Source organism: Pan troglodytes, chromosome 10, assembly GCF_028858775.2.
Source record: "Pan troglodytes isolate AG18354 chromosome 10, NHGRI_mPanTro3-v2.0_pri, whole genome shotgun sequence".
NCBI lineage: Eukaryota > Metazoa > Chordata > Mammalia > Primates > Hominidae > Pan > Pan troglodytes.
This window is the reverse complement of record NC_072408.2, coordinates 134929417-134938382: the sequence shown is the minus strand read 5'-3', so window position 1 is coordinate 134938382 and position 8966 is coordinate 134929417. Positions and strand designations below refer to the sequence as shown.

Genomic DNA, 8966 nt, shown 5'->3' with positions numbered 1-8966 from the left:
GCTTTGTGACACTTCTAAGATTTACTTTATCTCTGAGAGAGGACCCAGAGAGTTTGCAAGATAACGATGGATTAAATAAGGTAGGTGTTTATTTTCTTTTCTGTAAAAGTGGTCTAGGTTGGGGAAATCCACAGCAGATAAGGCAGCTCCATGCTGTTACAAGGACTTGTGCTCCTGGCTGCTTCTTAGCCACCATTATTCAATAATGAACATGAATTCCTACTCAAGGTCACTTCAGGGCCCACAGTGGCTGTGGAAACTTTAGCCATCCCATCTGTTTTTTAGGCTGGCATAAAAACTGAATGGGAAAGACAAAAAGATTCCTTCTAACTGAATTAGCTCCTTTCTCCAGAGACTTACCAAGCATTCTTTACGACATTTTCATTGTATCTCACAGAGCTAAAGTCAGTCATGTGGCCAGCCATACAGATATACAAAGGAAGATAGAAAAAAATTGTGTGTGTTTTTAAAAAAGGTATCAGTTGCCTTTTACCCAGTGAAAATGTGAGGTTCTATTGCTTTAAAACATAGAATAGATATTGGCAGGTGCATCAGTGAGAATATTTCTAATTGCAGAATCTAAAGTCTGTCTGAAGGTAGGTCCGGGACCAGGGTTTTAAATCCAGTGACTCCAGGGCCGGGCAGAGGGAGAGAGGCAGAGTGCGACAGCAGACAGCAGTGCAGTGCCGTGTGGAGAGCTGAGCTGTGTTTCAGGCTGAAAGAAGCAGGTCTCACTTGCACGACTGCATTCCCAAATCAAATGAAATCAAAAACAATATGCGCAGTGGTGGCTGAATCTGGTCTGACTCGCGCATTTATAGTTAATGTAAATACTCGTGTGTTATACTGTATTTTTCAAATATTGTGTCCATAGTTTTTCATTGTGGTGGCCATTGAGGTTTTATTTTAAACTCATGGATATAAAATGTGAAGACCCCCAATTGTAGATTACCGTAATAGTTCTCAGCTGGATGACCTCTCTTGGGCTCGAAGGGTCGTTGGGTAATTTGAGTGAGGAACATGGCTAGATTGGTAGCTGGGAAGAGCCATGTGTCAATGTCCAGGCTGATGGAGTCAACGCCACTCGGCCCCAGCCCATTGCTGCTGCAGAAAGACGAGTCCAGTGCAGACAGGTATTCGAATGTTTCAAGAGAGACAAGAAATCTTGATTCTAATCATACCAATGATACTTACGGCTGTTGGTTGAATTGTGTTCAAGGAAAGATAGGTTAAAAATTTAATTCCAAGTACCTGTGAATGTGATTTCTTGGATTACTGATCCTGGAAGGCCAAAGTGTTATGACTCATGTAGAACAAAGGATTAACCTACAAGATGAAATTCACCCATAGAGAAACTGCTTTTGATTAATTACAGTTTAAACGCTCTATTTTTTTTTTCTTACCTAACTTGATGCTAAGGGTAAAAATCAAAGTACTGCATCAACTGGGCAGATCACATCCCAGAATCTCAGGATTTTATTTTTGGAAGAGACGTCCCCACTCCCAGTTCCTACCTCTCCCCATAACTCATTTAGATTCACGTCATCAAAAATAATATTTTTCTATTCCACTGATCTCGTCTCGGCAACTTGCTTAGCAAACAATGCTTTTCTTCTCTGAGGGCTTCTCGGAATTGTATTTGCCAACATCAGCTCTAGGTAGCACCTAGAAATGGATGTATTTACTTGCAAATGTGCTTGTAACTGCTTTAAAATGATTACTATGGCCTCAGTCTCAAATCCTTCCTTTTACATTCCTTTGCCATATTCATAATTTCTGGGAAAGATCTCTTTAGAGGACTTGCACTTTTATTGGGCCAGAAAAAAAAACTTAGCATGACCTACATTTCATCTGTCACCTTTTGTATATTTTTGTCATGAATGCAAAATATTAGAGTGATTCAAGATCATGCTGAGTAGTAAAATGGAAAGAGGTAAATGGCAGGATAGTTGCTTTTTTATGTTCTGACTAAATAGACTCAAAGGAATCCAGGGGCATTTCGTAATACAAAATAGAAACTACAAGCAAAAGATACAAGAATATGTATTATGTTATTAAACAGCAAAGTAGGTGAGTAAGAAGGAGAATATTGATGGAGTTAACCCAGTCAGCACCTATGCCACCGTAGCCACTAACGAGACCAGACATCAAAGGAGATGAGTCTTGGAGTAACATGTCCTCAGCTGGAGACATTCAGCATGGCCTTCCTCTTTAGGGGAAGTAGCTGGAGTCTGGACTGGGAGAGAGAGAGTAGAAGCACCCCCCAGGCTGGGCTCCTTCATGTTCTTTGGGGGCTCAAAGGTAATGTGTGTCACAGAGCTTTGCTTTGACGCCTCTCAGCCTCAGAGCATAGAGGACGGTTCTGGCCACTGGCTACCTTCTCCCAAGGTCAAGGACGTGAAACTGGCATGATGTGCACTGACAATTAAATGTTCGCAAAACCCTTGGTTTTTCTTTGGAGGAAACTGGAACCCATAGAGGTGAAAAAAAAAAAAAAAAACCTTACCCAAGATCACAGAGCTCATGAGGGATCTTGGATTTTAATTTTAGGAGAGGTCAAAAAAACAATGAGTTTGCTGTAGGGGTTGATTTTTCCACCTGTGAGGAGCCTGTTGGGAGGACAAGGGCAGGTATGAGGAGGTCGGTTTGAACTTCGTTTGCTTTTTACCAGCGGTGTGACCTTGGGCAAAGGATGAGCTTTCTCTCTGCCTGAAGTCCCTCACCAGTGACATGGGGTCCAGTGGAAGCTCCATTTTATGGGTACGTGGAGAAACTTAAATGAGATGCTGTGCATGGGGTCAGGCTCGTGGCTGGCCCTGCATACAGGAGTTCCCACTCTTCACTGTACATGAACATAATGGCACCCAGCCCTATAGCCCTCCCAGCGGCAGGGAACACGTCCCCATACATGCTTTTGTGGTTGAGCTTTTTTACATTTTTACCCATGGGTTACGGTTTTAAATCAGGCCTTGAGTTAGCAAAGGACATAAATTGGCCCTTTTTTCTTTTCTATGAAGGAATCCAAGACCGTGACCTTCTCTAAGAAAGTCTCCTCTATCTCAATGTTTCTTACCATCTACAAGTATTGTTGTAGTTGAGGCTGGAATGTTACTGCTTGACAGTGAGACTCAAGGATCTTGAAAATAAGGGGAAAGGTTTGCAGACGGCAAGGACCCTGAACTCCTTGGAATGAACATGACTGAGTCACTGAGGAGCTCCCATGCTCCAGGCTCTGCCATCTCATGTAATTATCACCTCATAGAATCCAGAAGGGAGTTGCTACTATCTATGCCTTTGCAGAGGGTGGATGTGAGAAGGAGAAGCCGCTGGAGGTGGAGAAGATGTGCAGGACTGCAGGTAGAGCTGGGGAAAAGGCACAGCCAGGACACAGCCCAGACCGTCTGCCTGAAGGCCCCAGAGAAGCTCCTAACTGCCGTGTCATCCTGCCTTTCAACAAGGGAGAAAAACACAGGTTCACCTGTGCACAGATACACACATCACAAAGCAAAGCATACACATACATCCATCACACATGTACACATGACTCACACAACACACGCAGCCACATACAGACACACACTCCTCACTCATAAATGTATGTGTACGCACAGATGCACACATGCACCACACACACACATGCATTCATGACACATGTACACATGACTCACACAATGTATACACCCACATACAGAGACACACGTCTCACCGATAAATATATGCATACACACAGATGTACACATGCACAGATACATGCACTATACATACACTCACATACACATGCATTCATCACACATGTACACACGACTCACACAATGTACACACGACTCACACAATGTACACACCCACATACAGAGACACACATCTTACCCATAAATATATGCGTACACACAGATTCACACATGTACAGATACATGCACCACACATGCACAAACATACACATGCATTCATCACACATGTACACATGACTCACACAATGTACACACGACTCACACAATGTACACACAACTCACACAATGTACACACCCACATACAGAGACACAGGTCTCACCCATAAATATATGCATACACACAGATGCACACATGCACAGATACATGCACTATACATACACTCACATACACATGTATTCATCACACATGTACACACGACTCACGTGACATACACACCCACATGAAGACACACACCTCTCACCCATAAACATATGTGCACACACAGATGTACATATGCACAGATACGTGCACCACACATAAACAAGCATACATGTGCATTCATCACACACATACACACGACTCATACAACGTACATGGCCACATACAGACACATACCTCTTACCCATAAATATATGCATACACACAGATGCTCATATGTACAGATACATGAACCATACACTCACATACACTTGCATTCATCACACATGTACACAACTCACACAATGTACACACACACACAGACACATACCTCTCACCCATAAAGTATGAGTAGACACAGATGCATGCATGCACATACACATGCATTCATCACACATATACACACCACTCACACAACATACACACCCACAGACAGACACACACATCACACCCATAAATGTATGCGCACACACACAAATGTATGCATGCACACACATGTATAGATACAAGCACAACACACTCATAAAGATACACACATACATCGCACCCATATTCATAAATCACACGATATACACACCCACATACAGACACATTGCACTCACCCATAAACCCTCACATACACAGATACACACATTCCAGTACATGCAGCACACACACTTGCAAACACAGAGTCATCACACACATGCACACGACTCACACAATGTACACACCCGTGTATAGATACTACATACCACTCACACATAAACACAAACATACATGTAGGTACACACACATGGATACACACTACAAAGACATCTCCACATACACATGTGCCACACAGACTCACACATACGTATTCAGTACACATACATACTTCTGTTCATGCACACACACTTTTACACGCTCATATGCTCACTCCACCACACATAAACCACACATTTACACATACTAACACATGCACACACACTTTTACACGCTCATATGCTCACTCCACCACACATAAACCACACATTTACACATACTAACACATGCACACACTCACACCCATAAACAGAAGCTCGCACACACAGGAATCACACGCGAACATGCACACACGGGTATTGCCAGCCTGCACGCTCCCAAGGAGGTGCATACTCCTGTGTAGATATGTGAAGAGACTGCACCCCATTTTGCACCCTTGCTCGTGGCCAGGTTTTGGGGATGGCTCCCCTATTTAGACTCTTCCTCTCACGAAGCTGAAAGGAAACGTTCACTCAGGGCTTTCTCTCATCACTGTAGGCTCTGAACTCCCTCGCCCTTCAGGTCAAATAACCTGTACCCTGCTGGTTCCGGGAAGCTCTGTTATCACAGAAAAACACACCCGCTGCTCCAGCCCTGTGGGAATATGGCACCGCATCTGCCTGTGGTCTCTGTCCAAATTTCCAAAGACAATGAAAAGTAATGGTGACGATGATGTCGATGATGAAGAAAACAATAATAAGTGAGAAGAATCGCTCACTAGGTCCCAGGCACATTGCCAAGTGGCTTACATATTGTCTTCTCCTATGATAAGTATTTTTAGCCCTTCTTTCATAGATGAGTAAATTAAGGTACAGAGATGACAAATAATTGGCCCAAATCCAATAGCCAAGAAGTCACAAAATCAAGATTCTCAACAGTTCCCTTTGGGTCTGATCCTAGAGTTGTACCCTTCCCCATTCCATGGCATTAGGGAGGCGGAAGGAAACTCCCTTTCTGCTTCCTGGAATCCAGGCTGGCTTGGTGACTTGCCAACCACAGAACGCTGTGGAAGGGACATTCTGGGGCTTCCCATCTCCAACATAAGAAGCTAAGAAGGCTGCAGCTTCCACCGGGCCTCTTGGGCTGCGTACTCTTGACACTCCTGCTCTGAGAACTAAGCAGGCATATTTCATATCAAAATAGTAAAGAACTTCCTTTCCAAAGGCAGGACTTGCTTCTGTGAGGTACTGAGCCACCCGTCCCTGGAGGAAAGCAAGAACAGAGCAGATCAGAGCCCAGGAAGACATCTTGGATGATGGGTGAGTGCGATCGGCTATGTGGCCCGAGTCTCATATTCGCAAGAGACTTCACATGCAACTTTTGAAGTTCAGAACCAGGACGCAGACACTGAAATGACTGAGGGAAGACATTTATCAGAAGTTTCCTCCCATAGGGCTCATGGCCAGACTTCATCACGTGCAGGGGTCATGTGATCTTACCACATTAAGTTACTACACTCACGTCACTGTGCACTCTGTGGGAGTGTGTCCCCATGTCAACTTGTAAATATATAAGTGTATTCTACATTACTTCAAAGCCCGTTTTGGAATTCCTTCATTAAAAAAAAGAAGTTTTTGGCTGGGCGCGGTGTCTCACGCCTGTAATCCCAGCACTTTGGGAGGCTGAGGCGGGCGGATCACGAGGTCAGGGGATCGAGACCATCGTGGCTAATGTGGTGAAACCCCGTCTCTATTAAAAATACAAAAAAAATTAGCCAGGCATGGTGGCGGGCGCCTGTAGTCCCAGTTACTCGGGAGGCTGAGGCAGGAGAATGGCATGAACCCGGGAGGCAGAGCTTGCAGTGAGCCGAGTTCTCACTACTGCACTCCAGCCTGGGTGACAGAGCAAGACTCCATCTCAAGAATAAATAAATAAATTAATTAATTTTAAAAAAGACATTTTCTTAGAGCCTTAAAAAGTTATTGGGGGCTGAGTGCAGTGCCTCACGCCTGCAATCCCAGCACTTTGGGAGGCTGAGGCAGGTGGATCATCTGAAGTCAGGAGTTTGAGACCAGACTGGCCAACATGGTAAAACCCTGTCTCTACTAAAAAAAAAATACAAAACATTAGCCAGGTGTGGTGGTGGGCACCTGTAATCCCAGCTACTCGGGAGGCTGAGGCAGGAGAATAATTTGAAGCCAGGATGTGGAGTTTGCAGAGCTGAAATCATGTCATTGCACTCCAGCCTGGGCAACAAGAATAAAACTGTCTCAAAAAATAATAATAATAAATAAAAATAAGTAAATAAAATTTATTGAGCCCTCCCTTTGTGCATCCTCTGAGAGGTGATGGGCTGGATGACCAGACGGTGTGGTTGTGCTGGAGGGGACTTCAGCGTGGAATGAGGGGTGACCTGCTGGTGCACCTTTCTGCTCTCAGCCGCTGTGGTCTTCGGAGATGAGACGAGGCAGATGCAGTGAGATTGTGCAGATAACGTCTCCATCAGGGGATGAGTTGCTATAGCACCCAGAGTGATTTCAGGAACAAAAAGGGTCATGCCCTAGCCTGTCTTCAATGGCTCACAGCAACCCGTATTGCCTCATCACCCTATTCTCCAATATTCCTCTAATATCTTCCATTGTGGAGACATCCAACATAAAGTAGAGTAGAATTGATTCAAAAACACTGCTTGAACTGCCTAAATTAGAATCATTCTTAGCTTCTCAACATACAAATATAAGATAAAGGAAAAGAATGTTGTTCCCCTCCCTGTGTCTATGTGTTCTCATTGTTCAACTCCCACTTCTGAGTGAGAACATGTGGTGTTTGGTTTTCTGCTCCTGCGGTAGTTTGCTGAGAATGATGGCTTCCAGCTTCTTCCATGTCCCTGCAAAGGACATGAACTCATTCTTCTTTATGGGTGCACAGTATTCCGTGGTGTACATATGTCACATTTTCTTTATTCAGTCTTCCATTGATGGGCATTTTGGTTGGTTCACACCAGGGCTTGTCAGGAGGGAGGGGTGGGGAGGAAGGGGCGAGAGAGCATTAGGACAAATACCTAACGCATGCGGGGCTTAAAACTTAGATGACGGGTTGCTAGGTGCAGCAAACCACCATGACACATGTATACCTATGTAACAAACCTGCACGTTCTGCACATGTATCCCAGAAATTTAAGTAAAATTTTTAAAAAAGAAAAAGAAACTGCATTAAAAAATTAAACGAAGTTATGAATATATGTTTTTTGTTTAATCAGCAACCCCTCTACTATTCTGGTAGAAGCTGCTCAACTTGCTTCAAGGACCCAGACTCCCTCCCTCCCAGTCTGTGTGTTGGGGCCTAAAGGATGCTCACTCACCCACCTTTCCTGGCTCCAGAGCTGTTTACACTTCCCAGAATGTTTTTTTTTTTTTTTTCCTGTTTGTTTTGTCTTCTGCTTATAGGTGAGATCTTCCTGGGGTTCTTGCTGTACCTGCTGACAAGGGGCAGCTCTCTCTAAATGCCACGGAGCTGGAAGGCTGCAGCCTGGAACTTGCTGCAGCCCACCCAGGCAAGCAAGAGATGACATAGTTTCAGCACCTGTATCTATGGCACCCAGAAGCCAGATCCAACCCCCCAGCCCTTATCTTTGACCTTGAGCCAGTCTGAATTGGTAACTGGAAGTCACTTATCTACCAGATTCAACTATCAGGATGTTACTAATAAAAAATGACTCCAAAAATGAAAATGTGTTTCACAATATTTTCATGCAAAGACTTCAGGATCTATTTATACTCGACACCAACCATCTTGGTTATCTGATTTTTTAGTTCTCAGCAGCTGCTAAGCTGTAAATTAGGAGAGGATGCTAATGGTAGTCACACGGAGAGTAAGGAGAGTGATGGTCTAAGGGAGGAAAAAGATCTGAATAGACATTTTTCAAAAAAGACTCAAATGGCCAAAAGTTGGAGCTTGGATAAGTCAGTAAGATTTCCAAGCATGGAGCTTGCATGAGTCAGCAAGGTTTCCAAGCATGGAGCTTGCATGAGTCAGCAAGGTTTCCGAAGCATGGAGCTTGACTTGGGAATGGGTTGGGAGCATTTGTAGGGAGATAATTTCTTTTCCTTTTTTTAAATATGAAGAAATGGGCTGGGTGTGGT

The 8966-nt window shown here is 44.0% G+C and overlaps 1 long non-coding RNA gene across 1 annotated transcript; it reads left to right on the top strand.

Annotated features, from left to right (window-relative positions):
• The first annotated feature begins 3311 nt into the window (after window positions 1–3311).
• On the top strand, window positions 3312–8554 carry LOC104001741 (uncharacterized). Its single transcript, XR_001708405.3, has 2 exons — window positions 3312–6143; window positions 8271–8554. It is a non-coding gene; the product is annotated as an uncharacterized LOC104001741 (long non-coding RNA).
• Window positions 8555–8966: the final 412 nt, after the last annotated feature.